Genomic DNA, 13,690 nt, shown 5'->3' on the forward strand with positions numbered 1-13,690 from the left:
GGTGATGGACATTAAGGAGGGCACATGATGTAACAAGCACTATGTTACACAAGACTAATGAATCACTGAACTCTACCTCCAAAACTAATGATAGGCTTTATGTTAATTGAATTTAAATTAAAAAAATAAAAAAATACCCCCCCCCCCAAAAAGACCCCAAAAAACCATGACCAATAATTTGGAGGTAAAAGATTTAAAATACTCTCTCATTACAACAAAAGCCAAAAGTCCTCTTGCTTTGCCCTTGAGCTACCTAGAGAAACTGAGCTCTGTTTTACACCCCCAAATAAGAGAGGTATTTACTGGAAATATCCATGTCCAGTGCTTGCAACATCAATTAATATTGTTGTTCCACCAGTCCCAATCCTGAAGCCACAGCAATCCCTTTGTTAGAAAAAGGGAAAAAAATCCATTTCGGGACAAAACCATTCAAGACGCAAGGAGGGTGTATCTTTAGTGGGAGAACTGTCTGGTGTCAGAGGACTTCCTGCTAATGTGTTTGAAGATTTTGGACTCCTCAACTTTCTTGGCTTTCCGGTATCCAAAACCACCACCACCTCCTCTCTTTTTAAGCTTGCCGTCATTGCTGTTTATGTTCAGATCAACAAAAGGAGGCACTTTGAAACCAAACAACAGAACAACTTGAGGCAAATTTAAGTTATTAACATTGAAGATCTGTTTCAGAGAATGGGAATCATATGCTCAAATGTATGACTTATATGCCTCCTGGGCTGACTTATGAAGGAAGTAGTTCTTTTCAATCAATTTTTCAAGCTGAGACTGAATGTCAGAAATCTTGGACCAGGAAAACTCAAATTCACTTAATGGAACCTTGGATTGCTTCAAGTAACAAAGGAAACCCAACTCTTCAGGGTAAGATGAGCAAGGCGTGACCTCTTCTGTTTAGGCCTCTGGCTGTTCCCACATGATGAATATATTCCTTGGGATCATTTGGAAAGTCATACTGAACAATCCAATCGACTTCAGGAATATCCAGCCCTCTAGCTGCCATGTCTTTACACAACAATATCCCCCAATCAGCATTGCAGAACTGGAAGAATGTGGTTGTATGCTTATTCTGCTTCTGCCTTCCATGAATGGCCAAGACAGGCAAATCAATGTAGTTCAGCAACTCATAGTGGTATTTCACGGACTTACAGGATGAAAAGAAGACCATCAGTTTCTTCTTCTGGTTCTTCTTAAGGATGTAAAGAGCAGAAGGAACCTCTTTTCTGAGGGACAAACAACACATCCCTGTTCAAGACCATCCGCTGTTGCATTAGCTTTATCGTCATCAATACCAACATACAATGGTTCCTTTTTCAAAGAAATCCTTGACAAGTCTCAACTTTTTGAGTTTGTGTGGCAGAAAAGAGCATGGTTTGCCTGTGTGCTGGCAGAAGTTTAATAATTTATTTTAATTTGTCTTCAAACCCAACATCCAAGACATGATCAGCCTCATCGATAACCACATAATGTAGATTTTTATACATAAACCCTGGGGTATTCTGCATGTGGTCCAGGAGATGGCTTGGGGTGGCCACAATGATGTTGATCCCATTACCAAGTTTCTGTGCTTCAGCAGATCTGTTGCTGCCATCCATTATTAACCTGTATGTGCGAACATAGTGTATCATTAGCTCTTTAAGAACACCAAAAGTCTGCATGGCCAGTTCCCTAGTAGATGAGAGAATAAGAAGTCCTGTTCCATTCCTAGGCATGAACTTTAACATGCCAATGAGTTGGACTACAGGGATGAGAAATGCCAGCATTTTGCCACTGCCTGTTTTTGCAGCTGCTAGGAGATCCCTGCCTTCCAGCAGTGGTCTGATACTTTTATGCTGAATTTCAATCATGTTTGTAAAACCCATTTCTTTCATTGCCTTCAGAGTGTTCTCATTGACAAGATTAGAAAGAGAAGCAAATAAAGTATCCTCAAAAGCTCCTGTCAGTCCCAGGGATACTCTGGGCAGTTCACTGTCCTCTTCCTCATCATCTGGCTTCTCTGCAATGTTTTCTGTCTCTTCAGGAGCCTCGGCCCCTTCTTCAGAGTCCCCTTTGTCTTCAGTTTTCGATTTTTTGGTATCAGGCCCAGTGTCATCCACCATTTTTCTCTTTTTTTTCTTCTTTCTTTTTATTTATTTTTTTTTCTTTCTTTCTTTTTATTTTGATTCTGAATTGGGAAGCTGTGTTGCTGCTTCTCCATTGATTATTACGGTAGATTTCTTTCTTTCTTCCCTTTTTTTTTTAAACTTGTACAGTTTTAACTGTTTCTTTAGCTACTTCTCCATTCTGGGCTTCTGACGAGCCCATGTTCACAGACTATTTTAGAGATTTTTTAGCCTTCCCACCTCCCACTGTTTCTTCAGACACATCTCCATTTTGTGTTTCTGATAAGCTCTCATCTGAGGCCCTCTGGAGCTTTAAGTTTTGCTGGTGCAACTTGATATTCTGTTTCTCTATCTTCTTGTGCAGGAGTTTCATGGGTAGATGGGACATGTTGCCGGTAAGGCGCCTTTACTGTGGCACCACAACTTGGCTCAGGTCCTATTTTTGCATTGCCACTTCCAACATTCTATAAAACTTGTTCTGGCCCAAAATACTTTGGAAGACTGCTCCACTGCTTGTGAGGCACTATACTCCCCCAATCCATGGATTGTCTTCCCTTGAACAGAGGATATCAAACATACTACTAAATTGTTTCCGTTTTGCCATTTGGCAATACTCATGAAATGTACATTATAACAATGTTTTTCAAATGCTTGGTGAGCTGTTAATTGCAATAGAACCACTTGTGGAGAAAGAAAAAATATATGGGTTCTTGGGACTCAGCCTTCAAGACTGAGATTTAATAGACTTAGGATATAACCTCAGAAATCACTCATTTAAAAAAAGTCACTGAGAAGATTCTCATATGTGCACAGATTTAGGAAAACTTGCATCACAGTAAACAAATCTAACAGATAAATCTATAGAATGAAAGATATGAATATCTTAAATAAAAGCAAATACTACTGTCTAACTAATGTTAGTTTTTGCTATTTTATTATCCTTTTTGATATTTAGTTATCTTTTTTGTAATTAATTTTTGTTGTAATTAATTAACTTTATGCCTGATGTACATAGGCTTTAAAGAAGCTGGAAGAAAACATGTGATGGAAGCAAATAATTTTTATTTTTATTTACTGATTTGGAAATTTGCTTGTCATTTACCTGATTCATATGCATTATTTTTGTGGTCTTCAGGTGATTTTGGTATATTTCATGAGGTGTTGACTCAATTACATGGAGAGTACAAAATTGATTGACAAGTTTTAAGTTTTCTGTGGTAATTAATACTAACTTTCCTAGTTAATCCAAGGCTTCATGTGGATGATACAAAAATAGCTTCCTTCATTTAATATGCATAACATATGCCATTATATTTCTACACATCAAATAGTGTTTTCATACTGTTAAGAATTGAGTGTGGTATTTCAATCTGAATTGTTGTAGGTTTTTTTCAAGTCAATAATACAAGCCTACAAAATTAAAATGCACTACTTGCGTCAAACATAACAAAATCATTGTTTGTTTATTTTTAAGGTGCTAATAAAAAAGATTAATGATACTGCCGGATAATGAAACAATCTGCCAAGAGGCAAGCCCCAGAATATTGAGTGGCACTGTAGCAAGGAGAGCCCAGGAAAAAAAATTCTCTCTTTGAATACATTCAACAGAATTCTTTTTACCATCCAACTGACATTTAGAGTTTAAACGAATTGGCTTTCTTTTTATGTGTTGCTCAAATGTCTTGGAGATTATTTACCTCCAGACAGGAAGCATTTGCATTTGAAGAAATTTTTGTCAAATAATCAATAAGGGTTTTTGATCTCCATAAAAAACTCTATTTCCTAAACAAAGACACCCACACTTAAAAATATTACACACAGTTACATCTCATTAATGCAGACCCCATAACTCAAATTGATGACAGTTCAAACAAGATACCTTCTGAAGATAAAGAGGAGTTCTACCAAACAAATTTATAGTTGATTACGCTCAATGGGGACAAAAGAGGTGGCCAAAGTTTTTCTTTTATCTAGGAAACTATTTAAGTCTTTTCAGTGGCACAAAATTACAAGTATTTGAGTGCAAAAAAAAAAATCATTCTTTCCTGTTATTAGGGTCCCAAAGGTGCTGTAGTAGGCTATCGTTGATTGTTAGTTATCTGTGCCTGGTGAATCTGAATGCTTAGAAAATCAATGTGATGATTAAAAAACAATGATGGCAGCCATGTATCTAGTGCCTTAGACACTAGGTATATAGTCATTTACATATATTGCTTCATATTGTACTAAATGTACATAAGGTACATATTAATTTACAGCTCAAAATCAAGGCTCAAAGATTAATGTATCATAGGTCACATTGTTTTAAGCAGAAAAGTTGGCTTGAAAACCTTTTATTTAAACCAATAGTTTTCAAAGCATAGTTCCTGATCCAGCATCATTTGCTGTTGGTAAAAATATTCAGGTCCTACTCCAGATCTGCTAAGTCAGGAACACTAGGAGTAAAATCCAGCCACTTGTTTTTAAAGAAGTCCTCAAGGTGATTCTGACATATGCCAGTCTCAGAACTATTAATCTAAATAACAGTAATAACATCAATATTATTATATTACTATACTATATTACCATACTATATTAACCATTTGACTAATAAATAGGTCACTAGGTTAAATATTTAATTTCTTGGTACATTAGTTTTCTCTATCATCAAAAATTGTGCCTAAAATTTGAGTATTGTGTAAAGAGTAATGCATTGGGAGTCAGAAAGTTTCGTTTCTTATCTCATAAATATGAACTAAAATTTGTGGTCTGGTTTCTTCATATGTAAAGTGAAGTCATTGGACAAGATAGTCTCTAAATTAACTTTTAGCTCTGGTATGATTTTAGTTGCCTTGAATATGTGAACTATTGATTATAAGAATGCTGATTGATTTGTGCCTTTGCTGTACAACTGTGGACAGGAAAGACACTATTTACATCATAGTGTATATGAGTAGTAGTTGTGCCATGCACAATCAGCAAAGCAGTATGTAGTTTATTCATGCTCATTACAGCAAACAAACAAGCAAATTAACTGACTCCAAATGCTCTACTGTTAAACAACAGCTAGCATATTATTCTCAGAAACAGCTTTTACAAGGAATTTGGTGTGAAACAAATGACTCCAGAATCAGTTCTTCCATGATTTGGGTTTGAGATCTCTAAGAAATTATTAGCCTCCCTGAGACTTTAAGAATTTATAGTAAAAACAAAACAAAACAGAGATGCATATTATATTACCTAATTTATAGTAGAGAAAGAACAATTAAATAATAACATTATGTGAAAGCATTTTTCATATTTGCCTACTAATAGCATATAGGAAAGTCTTATAACCTTGAAAGTTTGAAAACTATTCCTCTTTTAATATCTCATAATTCATAATTTCAGTGATTCAGATGGGTCTTTCTCCCAAATGCTACAAAAGAACAAAGATTTATTTTTGTGAAGGAGGAACAGGCCTCTTTACTGAGACACTCTTGTAATGAAAAGATAAAGTTTAATAAAATGTATATCTCCTATATATGTGGGAAATACCCAAGAAAACTTAGTAACTCCTCAAAATGGCTGAAACCAACACTTTAAATACCATCTCCAGCTAAAGACACAAGACAACAAAAGATCCCTTTCACTGTATATGAAAGTGATCATCATATTTAAAAATTAAGTTCATTACATTGGAATTTTTCACATTTTGTAGACTATGCTTTTTGTTCTCAATAAATTCCAAGTGTTATTGTTACCACCAATCACAGCTGCTAACTCAGCAAATGAATAGGTAAGCCCTGGTGGACTGTTGTGGCCAACTGTTTCAGACCAAATTCCCAAGGGGGCTGAACAAATCAAAAGCATGCCTCCTGGCTGAGTTTGCCAACACTGTTGCCAAATAAACTCAGATAAACTCATCTCAAGAAAAGTCAATAACTCAAAAGATAAGGGTTTGGGAAAAGACAGGGAGAAACTTATTTTAGGTGCCAGAAACTGGGGGAGGTGATGGGTTCAAACCTTAACAACTAACTTCTGCTGGCAGGATACCTAGAGTTTTATTTTATTATTTTATTTTATTTTATTTTATTTTATTTTATTATTTTATTTTATTTTATTTATTTTATTTTATTTTATTATTTTATTTTATTTTATTTTATTTTATTTTATTTATTTATTTATTTTATTTTATTATTTTAATTTTAATTGTATCAGAGTTCAATTTGCCAACATATAGCATAACACCCAGTGCTCATCCTGCCAAGTGCCCCTCTTGGAGCCCATCACCCAGTCTCCCCAACCCCCCGCCCACCTCCCCTTCCACTACCACTTGTTCATTTCCCAGAGTTAGTATACCTAGAGTTTTAGAGAGAGAGGTTCAGGAGGGTACTTGCAAGAGAGCAGGCAGACAGCATGCGGTCATGGGTAGACGAGGGGATGTGTTGGATGTGGTCTTCTATGTTATTCAGTTCATAGCTGGGCTTTTCTGGCCTGGTGGTTGGAATGTTGTGGTCATTGCAAAACATCTTTGTCCAAGCTGCAAGGAACTGTGATAAGTAGTTGCTAAGGCTGATATCAAGGTTACTGCCTGTGTTCTTCTCTAGGATTTTGATGGTTTCTTGTCTCAGATTTAGTTTTTTCATCCACTTGGAATTTATTTTTTGTATGATGTAAGAAAGCGGTCCACTTTCTTTCTTCCACATGTTGCTCTCCAGTTTTCCTTACACCATTGTTGAATAGACTTTTTCTGTTGGATATTCTTTCCTACTTTGTCGAAGATGAGTTGATCATATAGTTGTGAGGCCACTTCTTGTTTTCTATTCTGTTCCATTGATCTATATGTCTGTTTTTGTGCCAATATCATATTGTCTTGATCACTACAGCATTGTAATATAGCTTGAAGTCCAGAATATGATGCCTTCAGCTTTCGTTTTCTTTTTCAGGATTGCTTTGGCTATTTGGGGTCTTTGGTGGTTCCATACAAATTTTAGGATTGTGTTTTCTAGCTCTGTGAAAAATACTGGGGATATTTTGATAGGGATTTCATTAAATGTGTAGATTGCTTTGCATAGTATGATGTTTTCATGATGTTTGTTTTTTCTTTTTTTTGTTTTTGTTTTTGTTTTTTTGTTTGTTTGTTCTTTCAATGCATGAGCATGTAGCATTTTTCCATTTCTTTGTGTCCTCTTCAATTTCTTTCATAAGTGTTCTATAGTTTACAGAGTACAGATCTTTTACCCCTTTGTTTAGGTTTATTCATGGGTATATTATTGTTTTGGGTGCAATTTTAAATGGGATCGATTCCTTAATTTCTCTTTCTACTGCTTCATTATTGGTATATAGATGTACAACAGATACCTGTATGTTGATTTTTGGATCCTACAGCATTACTGAATTCATGTATCAGCTATACTTTTTGGTGGAGTCTTTTGGGTTTTCTACATAGAGTATCATGTCATCTGCAAATAGTGAAATTTTTACTTATTTTTTGCCTATTTGGATGCTTTTAAAATTTCTTTTTGTTGTCTGATTGCTGTCATTAGGACTTCCAGTACTATGTTAAATAACAGTGGTGAAAATGGACATTCTTGTTTTGTTCCTGATCATAGAGGAAAAGCTCTCAGTATTTCCCCATCGAAGATGGTGTAAGGTATGTTTTTTTTTTCCACATATGACCTTTATTATGGTCAGGTATGTTCCCTCTAAACCTACTTTCATGAGGGTTTTTTTTAATGAATGGATGTTGTACTTTCTCAAGTGGTTTATCTGCATGCATTGAAATGATGATATGGTTCTTATCCTTTCTTTTATTGATGTAATGCATCATGTTGATTGAGAACATTGAACCACCCTTGCATACCAGGAATAAATCTCACTTGATCATGGTGAATGATCATTTCAGTGTATTATTGGCTTTGGTTTGCAAGTATTTTTTTGAGAGTTTTTGCAGCCATTTTTATCAGGGATATTGGCCTGTAGTTGTATTTTTTACTGGAGCTTTATGTTTTTGGTATCAGAGTAATACTAGCCTCATAGAACGTGTTTGGAAGTTTTCCTTCCTCTTCTATTTTTTTTTGGAATAGATTGAGAAAAATAGATATTAACACTTCCTTACAAGTTTGATAGAATTCACCTGTGAAGCATTCTGACCCTGAGCTTTTGTTTGTTGGGAGTTTTTTGATTAATAATTCAATTTCTTTCCTGGTTATTGGTCTGTTCAATTTTTTTCTATTTCTTCCTGTTTCAGTTTTGGTAGTTTGTATGTTTCTAGGGCTTATCCCTTTCTTGCTGGTTGTACATCTTGTTGGCATATAGTTTTTCATAATATTCTCATATAATTGTTTGTATTACTGTGGTGTTTGTTGTTATTCCTGATATTTCTCCTGAGGTAAGTGAAACCAAAGCAAAAATAAACTATTATGACTTTATAAAAATAAAAACTTCTGCCTAATAAAGGAAAGAAGCAAGTAAACTAAAAAGCAAACTACTGAATGGGAGAAGATATTTGCAAATGACGTATCTGGTAAAGGGTTAGTATTCAAAATCTATAAAGAACTTATCAAACTCCACTCTGAGAAAAAAATAATTCAGTTAAAAATGGCAGAAGACATGAATAGACATTTTTCCAAAGAATACATAAAGATGGCCAACAGACATGAAAAGATACTCATCATTACTCATCGTCAGGGAAGTACAAATAAAAACTATAATGAGATATCACCTCACTCCCATCAGAATGGCTAAAATCAAGAACACAAGAAATAACAGATGTTGACAAACATGTGGAGAAAGTGGAACCCTCTTTCACTGTTGGTGGGAATGCAAACTGGTGTAACCCACTTGAAAAACAGTATGGGGTTCCTCTAAAAGTTAAAAATAGAAGTATCTTATGATTTAGCAAGCATTCTTCTGGGTATTTATCCAAATACAAACATATTAATTTGAATGGATACATGCACCCTACTCTTTATAACAGCATTATTTTTAATACCCAAACTATGGAAACAGCCCATGTGTCCATCAACTGATGACTGGATAAAGAGGTTGTATATACATACAATGGAATATTAGTCAGCCATAAAATTAATGAAATACTTCCATTTGCAATGACATGGTGAAGGAGTTAGAGAATATTATGCTAATAAAAGAAGTTAGAGAAAGACAAATACCATGATTTCACTCATATGTGGAATTTAAGAAACAAAATAAGTGAACAAAGGAGAAAAAAAGAGAGAGGCAAACCAAGAAACAGACTCTAAACTATAGAGAACAAACTGATGGTTACAAAGGGAAGAGAGTAAATAGGTGAAAGGGATTAAGGAGTGCACTTGATGTGATGAGCACAGGCTGATGTACAGAAATGTTAAGTTACTATATTGTACACCTGAAATTAATATAGACTGTATATTCACTAACTGGGATTAGGATTAAAACTTAAAAAAAGAATTTCGTATACTAAAAATCATGTGGTAAGAAATAAGAAAAATGAGATTCAGTTAGAGCATGAGTTGAATGGTTTTGTCTGTTTCTGGTTTTAACTGTTGAGTTCTATAATTGAGCAAGAGGGCTCAATGACATCATCCCTCTATATCTTTGCCTATATGATACCCATTCCTCCTTTAGAGACACGAGCATCTCTTGGATGACTTTCTAATCGTCCAGTTCTTCATAAGGAAAACCTTCTGAGTGTTTACACCAGATACTGTGCTAGGCATTTTACATCCATGACCTAGATGGACAAATACAGGTGCTGTTGAAGTAGCCTACATTACCTTCCTTTTTAATTTTTACAGGCTTTTATGCTTCATCAATAAGATTGCCATGTTCTGTATCATATGACCTGGCAATCTGACTACAGCTTACAGAAAGGGCACCTCATCAAACACAGCAAATCTATAGCCGCCAAGAAGGCTCTATGGTATCTTTTCAGGAAACCCTAAACAGTATATAAATTAGAGAAATCAAGTTAACTGTGGTTTAGAAAGAGAGTTTATTGGGTGGTTATAGGTGTCAAACAAAATGACCCCATAGTAAAGATACTATGCAAATAGCATGAAGTGTCAGAAGCTATGAGTGAAGAGAGGTTGGAGACTGGACAGTGGCAGGATAATAGTAGTAATGATAAATGTGAGGGAAAAGAAAACATAAGCAACTACTATGATAGAATATTGATTCTTTTTCTAATAATAAATTTATTTTTTATTGGTGTTCAATTGCCAACATACAGAATAACAAAGAGTGCTCATCCAGTCAAGTACCCCCCTCAGTACCCGTCACACATTCACCCCACCCGACGTGCTCCTCCCCTTCCACCACCCCTAGTTCGTTTCCCAGAGTTAGGAGTCTTTATGTTCTGTCTCCCTTTCTGATATTTCCCACACATTTCTTCTTCCTTCCCTTATATTTCCTTTCACTATTATTTATATTCCCCAAATGAATGAGAACATATAATGTTTGTCCTTCTCCGACTGACTTACTTCACTCAGCATAATACCCTCCAGTTCCATCCATGTTGAAGCAAATGGTGGGTATTTGTCATTTCTAATGGCTGAGTAATATTCCATTGTATACATAAACCACATCTTCTTTATCCATTCATCTTTCAATGGGCACCAAGGCTCCTTCCACAGTTTGGCTATTGTAGCCATTGCTGCTATAAACATTGGGGTACAGGTGTCCCGGCATTTCATTGCATCTGTATCTTTGGGGTAAATCCCCAACAGTGCAATTGCTGGGTCGTAGGGCAGGTCTATTTTTAACTCTTAGAGGAACCTCCACACAGTTTTCCAGAGTGGCTGCACCATTTCACATTCCCACCAACAGTGTAAGTAAGAGGGTTCCCTTTTCACTGCATCCTCTCCAACATTTGTGGTTTCCTGCCTTGTTAATTTTCCCCATTCTCACTGGTGTGAGGTGGTATCTCATTGTGGTTTTGATTTGTATTTCCCTGATGGCCAGTGATTCAGAGCATTTTCTCATAGCCATGTCTTCCTTTGTGAAATTTCTGTTCATGTCTTTTGCCCATTTCATGATTGGATTGTTTGTTTCTTTGCTGCTGAGTCTAATAAATTCTTTATGGATCTTGGATACTGCCCTTTATCTGATATATGGTTTGCAGATATCTTCTCCCATTCTTTAGGTTGTCTTTTAGTTTTGTTGACTGTTTCTTTGCTGTGCAGAATCTCTTTCTTTTGATGAAGTCCCAGTAATTCATTTTTGCTTTTGTTTCCCTTGCCTTCATAGATTTATCTTGCAAGAAGTTGCTGTGGCCAAGTTCAAAAAGGGTGTTGCCTGTGTTCTCCTCTAGGATTTTGATGAATTCATGTCTCACATTTAGATCGTTCATCCATTTTGAGTTTATCTTTGTGTATGGTGTAGGAGAATGGTCCACTTTCATTCTTCTGCATGTGGCTGTCCATTTTTCCCAGCAACACTTATTGAAGAGACTATTATTTTTCCAGTGGATAGTCTTTCCTACATTGTCAAATATTAATTGACTATAAAGTTGAGGGACCGCTTCTGGATTCTCTATTCTGTTCCACTGATCCATGTGTCCGTTTTTGTGCCAGTACCACACTATCTTGATGACCACAGTTTTGTAGCACAACCTGAAATCTGTCATTGTGATGCTCCCAGCTCTGGTTTACTTTTGTAATATTCCCCTAGCTATTCGAGGTCTTTTCGATTCCACACAAATTTATTTTTAAAGAAATTATTTATTTATTCATGAGACAGAGAGAGAGAGAGAGAGGGAGAGGGAGGCAGAGAGACACAGGCAGAGGGAGAGACAGGCCTCATGCAGGGAGCCTGAGGTGGGACTCAATCTCAGGTCTCCAGGATCACACCCTGGGTGGAACGCAGGTGCTAAACCACTGAGCCACCCGGGCTGCCCTCCAAACAAATCTTAAGATGATTTGTTCCAACTATCTGAAGAAAGTCCATGGTATTTTGATAGGGATTGCATTAAACGTGTAAATTGCCCGGAGTAGCATGGACATTTTCACAATATTAATTCTGCCAATCCATGAGCATGGAATATTTTTCTATTTCTTTGTGTCTTCCTCAATTTCTTTCAGAAGTGTTCTGTAGTTTTTAGGGTATAGATCCTTTACGTCTTTGGTTAGGTTTATTCCTAGGTATCTTATGCTTTGGGGGGCAATTGTAAATGGGATTGACTCCTTAATTTCACTTTCTTCAGTCTCATTGTTAGTGTAGAGAAATGCCACTGACTTCTGAGCATTGATTTTTGTATCCTGCCACACTGGCGATTGCTGTATGAGTTCTAGCAATCTTGGGGTGGAGTCTTTAGGGTTTCCTATGTAGAGTATCATGTCATCTGCGAAGAGGGAAGGTTTGACTTTTTCTTTGCCAATTTGAATGCCTTTTATTTCTTTTTGTTGTCTAATTGCTGAGGCTAGGACTACATCCCTGTCTTGTTCCTGATCTTAGGGGAAAGGCTCCCAGTGAGAATGATTCCCCATTGAGGAGAATGGGGAATCATTCCCCATTGAGAATGATATTTGCTGTGGGCTTTTCTTAGATGGCTTTTAAGATGCTGAGGAATGTTCCCTCTCTCCTAACACTCTGAAGATTTTTGATCAGGAATGGATGCTGTATTTTGTCAAATGCTTTCTCTGCATCTATTGAGAGGATCATATGGTTCTTGTTTTTTCTCTTGTTGATATGATCTATCACACTGATTGCTTTACAAATGTTGACCAGCCTTGCATCCCAGGGGTAAATCCCACTTGGTCCTGGTGAATAATCTTCTTAATGTACTGTTGGTTCCTATTGGCTAGTATCTTGTTGAGAATTTTTGCATGTGTGTTCATCAGGGATATTGGTCTATAATTCTCCTTTTTGGTGGGATCTTAGTCTGGTTTGGAATTTAGGTGATGCTGGCCTCAAAAACTAGTTTGGAAGTACTCCATCTCTTTCTATCTTTTGAACAGCTTTAGTAGAATAGGTATGGTTTCTTCTTTAAACGTTTGATAGAATTCCCCTGGGAAGCCATCTGGCTCTGGACTTTTGTGTCTTGGGAGGTTTTTGATGACTGCTTCAATTTCCTCCCTGGTTATTGGACTGTTCAGGTTTTCTCTTTCTTCCTTTTCCAGTTTTGTTAGATTGTGGTTTTCCAGAAATGTGTCCCAGTTCTTCTAGATTGCCTAATTTATTGGCATATAGCTGTTCATAATACGTTTTGAAAATCGTTTGTATTTCCTTGGTATTGGTGGTGATCTCTCCTTTCTCATTCATGATTTTATTAATTTGAGTCTTTTCTCTCTTCTTTTTAATAAGGCTGGCTAATGGTTTATCTATCTTATTATTTCTTTCAAAGAACCAACTCCCGGTTTTGTTGATCTGTTCCACAACTCTTCTGGTCTCTATTTCATTGAGCTCTGCTCGAATCTTTATTAATTCACTTCTTCTGCTGGGTGTAGGGTCTTTTTGCTGTTTTCACTCCAGCTCCTTTAGGTGCAAAGTTAGCTTTTGTATTTGAGTTCTTTCCAGTTTTTGTATGGATGCTTGTATTGTGATGTATTTCCCCCTCAGGACTGCTTTTGCTGTGTCCCAAAGATTTTGAATGGTTGTATCTTCATTCTCGTTAGTTTCCA

The 13,690-nt window shown here is 36.3% G+C and overlaps 1 pseudogene; it reads right to left on the bottom strand.

Annotated features, from left to right (window-relative positions):
- Positions 1-453: 453 nt before the first annotated feature.
- On the bottom strand, positions 454-2,499 carry LOC140627569 (ATP-dependent RNA helicase DDX18 pseudogene; annotated as a pseudogene).
- Positions 2,500-13,690: the final 11,191 nt, after the last annotated feature.

Source organism: Canis lupus, chromosome X (assembly GCF_048164855.1).
Source record: "Canis lupus baileyi chromosome X, mCanLup2.hap1, whole genome shotgun sequence".
Taxonomy (NCBI): domain Eukaryota; kingdom Metazoa; phylum Chordata; class Mammalia; order Carnivora; family Canidae; genus Canis; species Canis lupus.